At 34.7% G+C, this 15,787-nt stretch overlaps 1 protein-coding gene across 1 annotated transcript in view; it reads right to left on the bottom strand.

The window, feature by feature from the left end:
* Nucleotides 1–15,787, bottom strand: part of ERP44 (endoplasmic reticulum protein 44) — a 122,577-nt gene that overhangs the window by 32,353 nt on the left and 74,437 nt on the right. The window lies entirely within an intron of this gene.

The following is a 15,787-nucleotide window of genomic DNA, read 5'->3' as shown; positions in this document are numbered from 1 at the left end:
GTGAAGAGCATTGGATTAGAAGACTTAAATTTTGACATAGACTATTTGAGTAATTTTGGACATGTCATTCAACTTTTCTGGGTTGTTTCACTATCTCAAAGTGAAAAGGATTAGACTTAAAGATATGTAATGTTCTTTTCAAGTGAGAAAATTTATGATTCTGTGTTTATCCTATCCATACCCTTCATACTTCTATGGATTTCAATCATATCTCTTACCAGCTTTCATCTTTTATTGATTTTTAAAATGACTTAAAAATCTTAAAAGACCAGTCATCATTAGAAGGTTTTATTTTGTGTTTTGGTGTCTGGAGATAGTTATGGATTCCATTTTTAAAAAGGCGTGTACATTACAAAATTGCTTATTTCAAACAGCTTCAAGATTTGAACAATTATTTTATCAATCAAGAACTCCTCTATTCAACCAATCAGCAAGTGTTCTTTGGGCATCTCTATGAATCCTTCAGTATAAAGATTATAAAGTGGTATAAAATATGATCCTTGCCCTTAAAGGAGTTTATAATCTAAATGAGGATATAATATTAATTGATAAAACAATTAAAACTAAGTGTCAAGCTATATTGTACTGAATACAAATACATTAAAATTCAGGGGGGAAAAAGAGATTAATATGTACTAGAGTAGTGTTGGCAAACCTATTAGAGAATGCATGCCCAAACTGTACCCTCAAGCTGTCTATGAGCCACCTCCATTACCCCAATCAGGGTAGAAAGGAAGTGCTAGCATTGGGTGGCTAGGCAGAGAGGCAGGACATGTGAAAAATGTCCTTGGGCACTATAGAGATGGGGAACGGAGCAGGCCCTTCTGGCATGCCAGAGCATGCATGCCATGGGTTCACCAATACAAGCCTAAAGTAATCAGTCAAGGTCTCATTGTAGAGTCTAAACTGAGCTGGACTTGAAAGATGAGTATGATGTAGTCAAGAAAGGAGAATTAAGAAAGGAAGTATGTTTTTGAAGTGGAGTAAGTAGAAAGGCACAGATATAAATGGCAGTGAAGAAATAGTCCTAACTACACAATGCAGGACTCTTTCCATAATTCTTGGGAATGATCTAAAACAACAAATAGTTAAGTAACTTATTCAAGGTCATAGGGCCAATAAAACACAGACACACACAATCTCTCTCTCTCTCTCTCTCTGTCTCCCTCTGTCTCTCTCTGTCTGTCTCTCTGTCTCTGTCTCTCTCTCTCTCTCTCTCTCTCTCTCTCTCTCTCTCTCTCTCTCTCTCTCTCTCTCTCTCTCTCTCTCTCTCTCTCTCCTCTCTCCCTCCCTCCCTTTTAGATAGGGAGAAGTCATCAATTGGCAGTACTTATTTATTGGTCCTTTTCTGGGTGATGGCCCCTTTATCTTAGAGTTGTTACTAAGACAGAAAGTAAAAGTTTAAAAAAAAGAAAAGAGAAGAAACTGGAGCCAAAGACTGATGAGGAAGCAGGGAAAGAAAACATAACAACTATGAATAAGTTCAAAGCTCTTGATGTGGGCAAATTAAACTGCAGGATGCTCTAAACACCTAAAGATATTATATGGGAACCACTTGTGATAATTTGTGAAGTACAGTTAAGAATGAGAAAAGTAAGCTATAAGACTGATGGGCAAATTTTCATAAACTCTTTTTAAAGGGGAAAGAAAGTAGATTACACCAGCTATAGACAAGCAGGTTTAGTAAAACTCGGGCTAAATTCAAGAAATCTTGAACAGATGGCTTGTGAGTATACAGGAAAATAAGTGAAAATCACAAGGAGTCTAGAATTCACTAAAAATAAGTCATGCCAGACCAAGCTCATTTCTGATTTTGATATTCTTACTGGATTGGTAACAGTCTGAGTTAAATTGAATGCCACAGATGCCCCTATCTGCATTTCAGCAAGACGAGGCTGTGTATTTTGAAAAATGTCTCTTATGACACCCTTGTGGACAAGTCTGAAGAAATGTAGGCACTTTACATTCATATCTGGCTTAATGACAGAGTCCAATTATTTAAGAAATTGTTGTCTACCCTGTAGAAGGTCTCTAGTGCTGTAAGGCTTTGGTGCTCAGTACTATTCTGATCACAGTTCTAATTGATGATTTAGATAGTATGTCTTTCAAATTTGAGAACGATATAAAGCTAGGAATACCTAATATGCTAGATGATAATCAGAATCTAAAAGGCCCTTGATAATGTAAATTCCCAAATTTAGGTTTAAAATGTTAACTTCAAGCACAAGATGGTAGAAACAAGATGAACAGTTCATATGAAAATACTAGGGGCCTGACTGACTGAAAGCAGAACTTGACTTCACCATATAAAGTGGCTGCAATCCCTGTGCTTCACTTGTCAGACCACAACTAAAATGTGATTTTCACTTCTGGGTGACACATTTTAAGAGGGACATTGACAAGCTGGAATGTGTCCAGGGAAAGTAACGGAGCACAGTGAAGGGACCTTTTAAGTGAAACAAATATGGGGATAGAAATAGGTTAGGTCTAGGGAGCAACCAGGTTCATCCCTAGAAAGTTCAGGAGATGCTAGGATATAAGTTCATAGGCTGACTATGCTTGAAGTTCATCTGAAGGGCATCCCTGGACTAAGGAATGATGCTTCTTCTACCAGTCTGCTTGGTTTCTGAGAATTGTACAAAAGATTATGCAAGGGTACTAATCCCAACAAAAACCACTGGGTCAGATCTTTCAGGTTAGGATGGGGCAGCTCAATTTTGATGGAGGGTTCTCACCAAAGGATGGTGTTACTAGAATTTGGGGTTAAATAAGAAATGTCTCAGGAAAACTTATAAAGTACTCTCTGGCCCTGGAGAACAAATGGGCACATTCTGGAAACAGTAAAAAGATTTTGATAGTGCAGGAACATGGGTCACCTTGAGTTTGAAAGAACAAGTACAAACTTTTTGAAGCTCTGGATCAAATAGAACTAGAATTCTTTCTGGAATATAAGTTGTTGAGAGGATAACAGGCTGGGATTCAGAGGTCCTACCTTCAAAGGCTAGGTGGATATGGGGGCAAGAAAGCAAAGTAAAGCAGTATTTAATATTCTGAACATTTAAAGTCCATTATATCTGGTCACAAGCTATCCCCCCAGGGCTATTTACCACTATTCCTTTACAAATACACTGTTCTTAAAGGATTCAAAAACAAAAGAAATCAATAAAAATTGTTTAAAAAATAGACTACTGAATAGACCAATATCTCACATCCCATACCAAGATAAGGTCAAAATGGGTATATGATTTAAACATGAAGTATGATATCATGAGTAAATTAGGGGAACATAGAATAGTTTACCTATCAGATCTATGGAGATCGAACAAGATAGAGAACATTACATGACATGAAGTGAATAATTTTGACTATATTAAATTTAAAATGTTTTATACAACCATGTACCAAGATGTAACCAAGATTAGAAGGGAAACAACAAACTAGGGGGAAAATATAACAAATTTCTCTGATAAAGGTCTCATTTCTCAAATATATAGAAAACCAAGTCAAATTTATAAGAATGAAAGTCATTCCCCAATTGAAAAATGGTTAAAGGATATGAATAAATAGTATTCAAATGAAGAAATCAGCTATCAGTAATCATATAAAAAAACATTCTAAATCATTTTTGATTAGAGAAATACAAATTAAAACAAATCTGAGGTACCACCTCACACCTAGTGGATTGGCCAATATGACAGTAAAGGAAAATGATATATTTTGGAAGAGATGTGGCAAAATTGGGACACTAATATATTGTTGGTAGAATTGTGAACAAATTCAACCATTCTGTAGGACTATGTGGAACTATGCCCCAAAAGGCTTTATTTAAAACTGCATACCCTTTGATCCTATAAGATCTACTACTAAATCTACTACTAGATACTACTACTACTAGATCTATATCCCAAAGAGATATTAAGGGGGTGGGGGACCCTACTTGTACAAAAATAGTTATAGCTTTTCTTTTTGTGGTGGCAAAGAATTGGAAACTAAGGTAATGTCCAACAATTGGGGAATAGTTAACAAACTATGGTATATGATGGTGATGGAATACTACTGTGCGCAAAAAATAATGAACAGGATGATTTCAGAAAGAGCTGGAAAAACCTATGTGAACTGATAAGCATAGAGGGTAGGTATAGCTCAGGGACTGTTATACTTTAAATGCATTATGGCATGATGCAAACTTTGCTTCATGCCAAGGGCAACTATGTATTACTAGAGTGAAAAAAAATTCCTTCAGTTTGTTCATTTCAAAGGACCAGAGTAAAAAAATTAATCAGAAGTATAATTCCTATTGCTCTTTTATCATTTTGCTTTGGTTCAACATGCTAAGATACTGTTGTCTTTGACTGCAAACTCCAAGAAACAAGTCTCTTATTAAAAGGAGTCGTTTTATTAATATGTAATATTCTTCTTGTGTAACTCTTAGCAGAAGCTGAACTGCTTTGCACTTTGGTTTCCTGTTCTAAGCCAAGCTTCTGAATGGATCTTTTAAATTTCATTTCATTTCCTGTTTTGTTTTTGTCATAACTGGATGCATTTAAACTCATATTCATCTCCCCACTTATATTAGAAGTTTCATTTTGGAGTGTATTTTGCATTTGTGCAAGTACTTGGGATTTGGTTTCAAATTCAATAAATTTTATTAGTATCTAACCTGTGCAAAATAGGTACTGAGAAAAAAACAAAGGTTAGGATAAACCTTGCTTTCAAGGAATTTAAGAGTATATTTGTGGGGTAAGACACCCAGATAATGAAGGCATAATATATAGATGACTAGTATACTGAGGCAGCCAGGTGGGATGGTGTATAGAGGGCACCACTGGAATCAGGAATAACGGAGTTCAAACCTTAAATGATTTCGACAAATCATTTTACCTCTCTCAGCCTCAGTTCTTCCTGTGCAAATTGGGGATAACAACAGCACCTATTTTAGAGAGTTATACTATGAGGATCAAACAAAATAGAATACATAAAAGACTCTATAAACCTTAAAGCGATCTATAAATCCCACTGGTAATTATTACTAGAGTAATGCAGTAAGAAAAGAAAAATGTGAATTAAGAGAAAAATGGAAAGCTTGTTAAATGATGAAGGATAAAGAAAACAGAGTGAAAACAATATAAAACAACCACAAAAAAAAGCCATTCTCAAATGCATCCTCTGCACCTTCATGACACTGAGAACATATTCTCCATCATCTCTGCTTGTTCAAATCCTGTCCATCATTGAGTAGTAGCTCAAATGTCAAGCAACAGGCAGTTTATGAGGTTTCTGGTATGCTTGGCAATGTCAAAAACAAACCCGTTTGTCTTCAAGGAGTTTGTTTTAGGAAGAAGAAACAACATATACATATGTACATATAAAAAAAAATAACTGGGGGAGTGAAGGTACAACAGTAAGTATGGAATCATGCAGAAGATGGCATATAAGCACTTGACCTGACAGAGCCTCAAAGGAAGTTAAGAGTGATTCAGAGGGGCCAAGGTTAAAAAAAGGTGTACATTCCAGGTATTAGAGGTTCACAGTGGAAAAATGGAGGGTCATACTGAAGAATCAGAAGAGCAGTTTGGCTGGATCATAGAGTGAGTAAAATGGAGTAATGTATAATAATTCTTGAAAGGTACGATGTGGAAAGACTGTAAAAGATTTTAAATAGAAGATAGAAGAGTTTAAATTTTATCTAACAGATTAATAGATTTTATTGAGTAAAAAAGGAAAGTGTCCTGGTCAGATCTATATTTAGAAAAATCATGTCAGTAGTCCTGGGGCAAGGCAACAGAGACTAACCAGGAGATTATAATGACAGTCTAGGCTAAAGATACTAGTGCTTTCATCCTCAAAATGATCACATCTGATCTACTCTGAGGTGATATTGCTCATAATCTTTCATCATTTTCTCTTGCATGAGATTATGTAAATGAGTCTATATTCCAGACTGGTGTCACTTTGGGCCGCCATGTTTCTCTTCTTAGCAAGATGATCAAGTTAAGTTGGTTAAGGCATTTTTCCAGTTCTTGCTTGAAATGATAAGTGCTTTATATCAATTAAACTCCATAGGAAAGATAGTGAGGTGCCAGGCACTATGCTTAGTAATAGGGGTACAAAGAAAAGAAGCAGCCCCATGGCAACAACCCTGTGGGTTATGCATTTTTATCTACTTCCCATTCTTCCCTTAAGCAGTTGGTTTAAAGAGGTCAGCTCAATCTAAGTCATACTTTCGGCATATGAAAATTTTTATGTAAAAAGAAAATGCCCCGACGTACTAGGACAATTCTTCAGGTTACTAAAGCTCAGGACTATAAAGAATAACCGGCCCTAGTATGAGCAGTGGAGGGACAAAAGGCCATATGAGATTAATTTGAATGCTTTTTCATGTAGACCTTATATTGTGGTTGTTTTTACTCTGCTTTCCCCTGACATTTGGATTACTAGGAAAGGTCTGATTGCTGAAAAATTTTTAGTATAGAAAAACTTTAGCAAACAAACAAAAAAATGATAAAAAGAAAAACTTTGTAGGCTTATGCATGAACAAAATTAATGCAGTTAGAATAAGAAATGAAGCTGCTGATTAAGAAAAATTGGAAATAGTGAAGAGAAATTCACCCAAAAGGCAAGGAGTGAAAAAACATGAATAGACTTCTCAAAAGTATAAATTATTATTTACATATATGAAAATATAGAAATGATATGAAATAATGCTCCAAATCACTAAGAGAAACACAAATTAAAACAACTCCAAAGTTTTATCTCACACCCAACAGATTGGCAAAGATGACAAAAGATGAAAATAACAAATGTTGGTAGAGCTGTAGAAAGATGAGTGCACTCATGCATTGTTGGTGGAGCTATAAATAGTTCAACCATTCTGGAAAACAATTAGGAATTATACTCCAATTGTAATGCAAAAGTTACAAACTATAAATGCACCTTGATCCAGTGATACAAATTCTAGATATAGGGTAGTGGTGGGGACAAAGAAAGATAGAAAAGTTTAACAGATATGAATGTATTTAGAGAATATTCTTTATAGTAGTTAAGAACTAAAAGTAAAGTAAGCAACCAATGACTGGAGGAAGAACTGAACAAACTGTGGAGGATGAATGCAACAAAGTATTATTCCCTTAATATTAAAAAAAAGGAATTATGAAAAATTTAGGAAAAAATGGTCATATTTACTGATGCAGAAGGAAGTAGAACCAGGAGGTCATACACAATGTCATCAATAACAAAATGGAAAACAGCATTTAAAGACATCAGAACACTGATCAATATAGTCACAAATCTTGACTTTAGAAGAATAATAAAGAACATCTCCTTCTCTCTTAGCAGATAGTGGCATACACATGCAGAATAATGCATACATTTTCAGACTCAGTTAAAATGTTTACTTGTTCTACCTAAATATGTTTCTTTCATACAAGGAGAAGTTATAGAAAAATTACTAAATACATTAATATGTCTTTTCTTCTTTTCTTTATCTTTCTTTTGAAGACTTGCTAACGAAAATTATAGACCAATTTCATTAATGAATATGGATGCAAAAATCTTAAATAAAATGCTTGCTAGGAGACTACAATAGATCACAAAGATTACATAATGTGACCAAACAAGATTTATGTCAAGAATGATTAGAGAAATGCAAACCAAAACAATTGAGATTATCATCTCGCACCCATCAAATTGGTTGAAGTAACAAAGGGGCAAAGTAACAAATGTTGGAGGGGATGTAGAAAAACAAGGATACTAATACACCATCAGAGGAATTGTAAACTGATCCAACCAATTTGGAAAGCAATTTGGAATTACATCCAGAGAGTTATAAAACTGTGTATACTCTTAGACCCAGCAATAGTTATAATGCTGAGTCTGTTTCCCAGGGAGATCAGGGAAGGGGGAGGGGAACCTATGTGTTCCAAAATATTTATAGTAGCTCTCTTTGTGGTAGCAAGGATCTGGAGATTGAGGGAATGCCCATCAATTGGGGAATGGCTAAACAATTGTGGTATATATTGTGATGGAATACTACTGTTACATAGGAAATGATGCACAGGTTAATTTTTTAAAAGACTTGGAAGGAACTATGGGGTGGTGAACAGCTAAATGAGTAGAATCAAGACAACATATACGGTTACATTTAATACTTGAAGAATAACTTGTGAATGTCACCTCCAGAAAATGAACTGAAAAATGGAAGTATAAAAGTTATAATACATATTATATATATATATATATATATATATATATATATATATATATATATATATATATATATATATATATATATATATATATCAGTCTCTCGGGTGATGGAGATGAGGGAAAGAACTAAGACATTTGGAAATAAATTCTATCAATAATAATTAAGACTCTCTATGACCCTTGAAAATCATAGGATTCTGAGGGGACACATATATAATCTCTTCATATCAGAATGTTCATAGTATAGCTTGTTTAAATTCTTATGATAGTTTATTTACATTTACCTTTTTCTGTTTCTCTTAACTCCTGTTTTTGCTCCTCCAAATTTTTACTCAGCTCTAGTCTTTTCATCAGGAATTCTTGGAAGTCCTCCATTTCGTAAAGATTCATTTTTTCCCTGTAGAATTATATTCAGTTTTAATAGGTAAATTATTCTTGTCTGTAAGCCTATATCCAATGCCTTCTGGAATATGATATTCCAAGCACTTTGCTCCTTTATAGTGGAGACTGCTACATTTTGTGTAATCCTGACTGTGGCTCCTTAGGATTGAATTCTTTCTTTCTGGCTGCTTGTAGTATTTTGTCTTTGTCCAAGAAGCTTTGGATTTTGACTATGTATGTTCCTGGAACATTTCATCTTGGGGGTTCTTTCAGGAGGTGACCAGGAGATTCTTGCTATTTGAGCTTTGATTCTATGAGATATGGGAAGTTTTCTCTTTTTGATTTTTTGAAACATGATGGCTAGATTTCTTTTCTTTTCTTTTCTTTTTTTTTTTTTAGTCATGGCTTTCAGGTAATCCAATGATTCTTAAAATTATTCCCTCTTGATTTGCTTTCAAGGCCAGTTGTTTTTGCTATGAGACACCTTAAACTTTCTTTTTTTTTTCAGTCTTTTGACTTTGTTTTATTATTTTATGGAGTCATGAGCTTCTTTTTGTTCCATTCCAGTTTTCAGTAAGTTGTTGCTTAGGTGAAATTTTATAAGTTTTGTAAAATTTGCAATAATTATGACAATTATTAATTCTCTTTCCAATTTTTTCTTCCATAGTTCTTATTTTTTCCAATTTCCAATTTTTTTCCTCTAGTGCTCTCATTTAATTTATAAAAACATTTTAAATCTTAAAAAAAAAACAAAAAACTTTGGCTTCATCTCTTTCAGGAATTTAAGTTGAATTTGTGCCCCTTTGAGGCTTTGCTTGTAGATGTTGGAGACATTCTCTTCTTCGGGGTTTGTATTTTTATAAGCATTTCTGTCATCATAATAACTTTTTTTGGTAGGGTTTAGGTTCTTTTGGCCCATTCTTCCAGCCTTATTTCCTGACCTCAGACTTTATGTTAAAGTCAGGCTTTGCATACTTCTATAAGGAATATATGGGCTGGTTCTGCTGCTGTTTTCTTGGGACACTGAGTGTTGTATTTGTTATTCTCGTGAATGGCTTAAACAAAAATCTACAAATTTGCAATGGTCCCAAAAATAATCTGATCCAAAGCAAATTCTCATCCATCCTCCCAGTCTGAGTTCTGAAAGGTCCTGCTCTGTGTTTGGGTCTGAGTAAAAAGCCTATGGGCCTACCTCCTCTCAAGTTCTGGAAGACTGCTTCTGGAAACTGCCACTATTAGGCATCTGGAAAAGCTTGCCTGTTGAATATGACAGTACTGCTCACTTCTCTTTTGTCTGATATTCCTACTCTCATTATTTCTCTGGGTTTCAAACTGGGCTAGAAGGAATTAAGATCCTTTTTTTACCTCTAGGGAGGCATTCAGCTGCTTCTTGTTTATTGAACTAGTTTTCTGTTAAGGACACAGCCCAAGACCTAGATGCAAAGCTGATTCTAGTCTATCACTCCTAGGAGCCCTCAATCTGTGACTGATAACTGAGTAGTGAGTAACAAAGCTGATAGTTAGCACCTATTCTTCTAACCTATAAATTTAGCCTCCCTAGAACCTCATCTTGTCTAGAACCTGGTCTTTCTCTGCTCTGGAATTCTCATGCCTATGGCACACTCATGGCCAGACACTATGCCCTAATGGACACACAATTCTCTGTCTCCTTATTACAACCTGGGTAGAAAAACTGGCTCACAGCAGCTTTTTAAATTATTATCTTTTAGTCATGATTGGGTCTGGTCCATTTTCTAGACACGTTTGGAAAATCTGGTGGAAGAGAGAGAAGGGCAGCTTGTTGAACTTCTTCCTGCTACTCTAAAATCTTGGCCTACACATCCTTCTGGTGATTTTTAAGGTCACTGTTATATTTCAACTAATCAATTGATGATTATTTAACAAGTACCAACTACCTGACAGGCATGGGATATAAATACAAACAAGGATACAATCCCTAATCACAATGAATGTACATTCTTATTGGAGAAAGATGCACATAAATATATATATATATATGTACATATAATATATATACAAATATATAACAGAATACAGGAAGAATAAATTGTGAATTTACCTCCAAAGAGTGAAATGAAAAGTAAAAACATTAAAGACTTAATTCTTATGAACATGTTGATCTCTAAGATGATACCTTTTGTGATGTGAGTAAAGCAGAGAGGGGCTAAGACATTTGTGGATATGATTTATTATGTAGACATGAAAAAAAATAAGTGAAACATTATATATGTGATTTTATTTATGTATAATCCTCTTTTTCTTGGTATATGGACATTCTTGCTTTATTTGGTTTTGTAGAATTTGGAGTGAAAAAATCCAAATATATACAGGGGCAGGTAGGTGGCTTGATACTTAAAAAACCAGGCCTAGAGATGAGACATCCTGGGTTCAAATATGGCCTCAGATACTTGAATAGTAAGCATGGGAGACAGGGAATACAAAGGAATAAAATATGATAATTTGTCAATGGGACAGAGAAATAATATGAGTAGATCACAAAATGGAGGATGAATAAATAATGTCTATTTAAAAAATCTTGCTTCTGTCTTAGAACTGAATAGTTTTTAATTTTTAAAAATTTAATTAGAAAACACTTAACAAAAATATATTTTTTAAAATGTGTATCAATTGAAAGTAGCTATACTGAGTGAATACACATAAAATAACTAATTTTCAGCATAACATTTTTTAGTTCCTGCCTCTAAGCTCTCATTAGGGTTTGCTGTCTATTGTGGATAAGTAAATAGAAGAAAACCTGCAAACAGAGGCAACGGATGAAGGTTTGCAGAAGCTGTCCATCAAGGAGCATTCCAGACATCCAAACTGTTGGGAGATTTCTCTTTTCCCTGACACATGAAGGAGTAGGGACTGAGAAGATCCTTTCCTTACTGATTTTCTCTCTATTGTTTCAGGAAGTGACTCAGAGATCCTCAACCCTGTTAGCCACATCCCTCATTCAAGATTCTACTATACTACTCTCAATTTAGGATTATTTAAGATCAGGGAAACCCTAAACCCTCTCTCCTATCCAATTTCCTTTTCCTTCCCTTTCCTTAAATAAACCTCTTGTTCCAACCATTTAAAGAATGAGTTATCTATTAGATATATCAGGAAACTTACTCAGAATTGAATTCCAGTTTGTCACCAAATGAAGAGACTAACTGAAGTGGAAGGGAGAAGGGAAACAAAAGGAAGAGGGTGGCAGATCTGATTCCTCATTACCATAATCCTTTAAGAACAACCACACTATTTTCATGTACATTCAGAAAAATCTAGTCAAATGATTATAGTATAATCTACATTCTTCTGATCATGATTATTGCTTTGCATTATTTCAAGATTTTTTTCATAATCTTGATACTTTGTCCATCTTAATTTCTCTATGTTATTTCATTATACCACTACACAATTTTCCCATTCCTCTAACTGCACATTTAGGTCACTTGTTTGATTTTTTTATTTATTATATTAACATGAACATGAACATCTTTGAACAAATTTTTTTTTTAACAATAGGTATGGTTACTAAAAAAGGAATTACTGAGTCAAACAATTTTAGTTTTGTAATTTTTACTGTGTACTACCATAATGCTGTCCAGAAAGATTGTACAAGTTTGCAATTTCCACATCAATAATTCGATATACCTGTTTTGCCACAACCCTTCCTGCAGTTTTGTTACTTTTAATTATTTTTGCCAGTTTGATGGATGTGAGATGATATTTTAAAGTTGTTTTAATTCATATCTTTTTAGTAGGGTATGCAATTTCCCCCCAAGTTATTAACAATTTGTTTCTCGTTCATATCTTTTGACCATTTATCCATTTTTAACAAGATTTGCTGATGTTTTTTCAATACCTCCTTATATTAAAGATTATAACATTCAAATTCACTGAAAGTATTTTATTTTTCCCACTCTGTTATTTTTCTTTTTTAAGTGACAATATTCTTAGTGTGGTTTTAAAAAATTTACTACAGTTTAACACAACTGTTGTGTCCCCAAGAATTCTTTTCATTTCTTAAAGTGAAAAGAAAGTCGTCTCCCCATAAGTACTATGATAAATATTTCATTACTTTCTTACATGTTTTCCTTTCCTTGCTCTTCTTCCTCTTATGCCCTCATTTTAAGTGTTCTCCAAAAATCTTTCACTGGCCCTCTTCCTTCTTTCTTTAGACTCTTAGCAGCCTATTCTAGCTGCTTCCATTTTTACTTCTGTAAAAAGTTCAATCTTCCCTATTACTGGCAAGGCCATCACTATCCTCCCAGGCACTGAGAATCACAATCTAGCTGTTTAATTTAACCTCAATTCTTTATTTGCATTCAACCTGCATATCCAATTTGATGCCAAGGACTGTTGACTTTGCCTTCATAACATTCTTATATACAATATCTTCTCTCATAACATTACACTTATTGAAATAGCCTTTCTGTTGAGTTTCCTTTTCTCAAGCCTTTCCCACTCCAGGCTACTTTCCATTAAGCTGTCAAAAGATCTTCCTAAAGTGTAGTTCTAACTATATTGTGTCCTCTATTCAACAAGCTCCAGTGAATTACTATAACCTCCAGAATCACATGTAAAATTCTCTGCTGGCTTTTAAAGCCCTTCACAACTTGGCCCCTTTATGCTTTTCCAGCCTTTTTACACTTAATTTGCCCTCTTTTACTTCAAAAGTCAATGGCCTTTTTGCTATTCTCCACACATGACAGTTCACTTCCCAAACCTATGCCTTTTAACTGGCTGTCCCAAATGTCTGGAATGTTCCCCCTGCTCATTTCTGCCTTTTGGTTTCCTTTAAGAAAATACAAATAGCCCCTTCAGCAAGAGATCTTTTCTAGTCCTCTCTTAAACTCTCAATTCTGGTGCCTTCCCTCTGATATTACATCTCATTCACCTATATATCTTGTATATATTATTTGCCCATTAGATTATAAGCTTCTTGAGGGCAGAGACTGTTTACTTTGTATCCCTAATGCTTAGCACAATGCCTAAAGTAAGCACTTGTTGACTTGACTTGACATAGACATCTCTACTTGAATATCATGGCAACATGTCAAACTCATCATCTCCCAAACCCTGTATGCTATGAGAAGGACCAAGCCAACTTATGAAGATTCAGTCCAATCTTGGGATGCTTCAAGCCTGAATGATTCTTGGGGACCAGCAGAGGGCAATAAAGTTCTATCTGAACTAAAGTAACACTACCTTGTCTTTTTCTGAAGAAGTAATTACCTAAAGCTAGGAAAAGCTGATAATGAAGAGGGTTAGAAAGAAATCCATGTTTACATATTCTACCAGGAACTTTAGCTAATAATGAGAGGTACAGGCATATTTTGATGATAGGGTCTACAATGACAAAACCATCATGATCTTGAGATATAAGTTAGCACTGAAATTGAAAGATATGGCAGCCAATAGCTCTTGGTGATTAGGGAACATAGAGAAAAGTCTTCAAGTGTCTTGGCTGAGCCCTGAGCCCAAACACACATTTCACATTTACCAAAATAGGGCCTGAGGTCACAGTGACTTTGTGGCCATGAAAATCCTCAGTAGATCTTGAAGAATCCTGTTTGGCCTCAGTTCAGGTTTCTTTAGTAATCATAGAATTAGAACTGGAAGTACCACCAAGGTGTATTACACACACACACACACACACACACACACACACACACACACAGGACTCTACAGTGTGCAGTGTGTATTGTTATTGGTTTATGGTTATTGTTATTGGTGTGTTGTCTAATACAATGTATTAATGTTTATTGGTGGTTGTAAACATAGGAAGATCAATAGTAGATGGTCTGCTGATGATTAAAAATACTTTGGATTAAGAAATAGTGTATATGATGTTATCCTGGCATATATGATATGAATATATAATTGAGAGAAGATCTATCTGATCTACTGTTTGTACAACTAGATACTCAATTCCTTCTAGGTATAGCAACTTTATATAGGACTTTATATATAGGACTTTAAAATGATCGAATGACTATAACCTCTATTTCCCCACAACCCTGTGGTGAGCATATTAGGGTGGTCAAAGCATGGGCTCAACTTGAAAAAGAAATTCCAAATGCCAAATTAAAGGTCTTTATGATGAAATGATTTTGCATATCATGACAAATCAGAATGGGGGCTAAGGCAAAAAGACCCTTGAGGAGGCTTTCCTGACTTTGAATGAGCACCAAGAACAGTCTTTTGCTATTCATAGTTTCTCAGAGAAGCAATTAAAGTAGGAATATGAAGATTTGTGGTAATAGAAAACTAGAGGTTTTTCAGTTTTAGAAGAGATTATAATAGACAGCCTCACTTCTTGGGGGGATAGGAAGGAAAGTTTATGCAGATTCCATACTACTCAATGATATGTTTCTGAAACTCCATTTCTCTCCCTATAAAAAGTATACTTTACCAGTTTTTCAAATAATTTGTATACCAGGGTCAAAATGGGCTAATTTGGATAAGTTATTGGTTGGGATTTCTGGTTAAGATTTTTGGATATCCTCCCGATAGTGACTATAGTTCTGTTATAATTGTAACAAAGTTCATAAGGCGTCCTAGAGTAAAATAAGGAAAATATAAAGATGTTGGGTATAACTTTACATAGAATAGTGGCCTCCTAAAATGCTTGGGTATAACTTTACATAGAATAGTGGCCTCCTCAAATGTCCAATTTCATGAATACTTAGACATGAAGTTTATACCAGCAAGTCAATTGCTCTTGTACCAATATTTAATTCAAGGGTCTATAGTCTTAGCAATTAGAACTTCCTACTTTTATTTTTGACATACAGGTGAGGATGCACAAAGTAAATGGTCGGACCAAATTCAAATATAGGTTGATTTCTCAGATTTGTCGGAGGAACTATCAGATCTTACTAAGGAAGGATTACTTGGCTAGCACTATTTTACCCAGCAGGATATTAGCAGCACACATAGACTGGAAAAACAGAGGTAACAACTTAGCTTGCAGGGGACCAACCATGTTCTGATATTTCCAGAAGGATAAAACTGGATTGAGGATGGAGTTTGACTACCATACTTGGGTAGCAATAGTAATAATATAATAGATAAGATTTATCTAGGACTTTAAGGTTTGCAAAGCACTATAAAAGTGTTACCTCAACTGATTCTCCTAATACCCCTGTGTATTATGTATTAAGTATCCCAGTTTTACAGATGA

This window comes from Monodelphis domestica, chromosome 7, assembly GCF_027887165.1.
Source record: "Monodelphis domestica isolate mMonDom1 chromosome 7, mMonDom1.pri, whole genome shotgun sequence".
Lineage (NCBI taxonomy): Eukaryota > Metazoa > Chordata > Mammalia > Didelphimorphia > Didelphidae > Monodelphis > Monodelphis domestica.
Note: the sequence above shows the minus strand (reverse complement) of the source record. Positions and strands in the feature narration are given on the sequence as shown.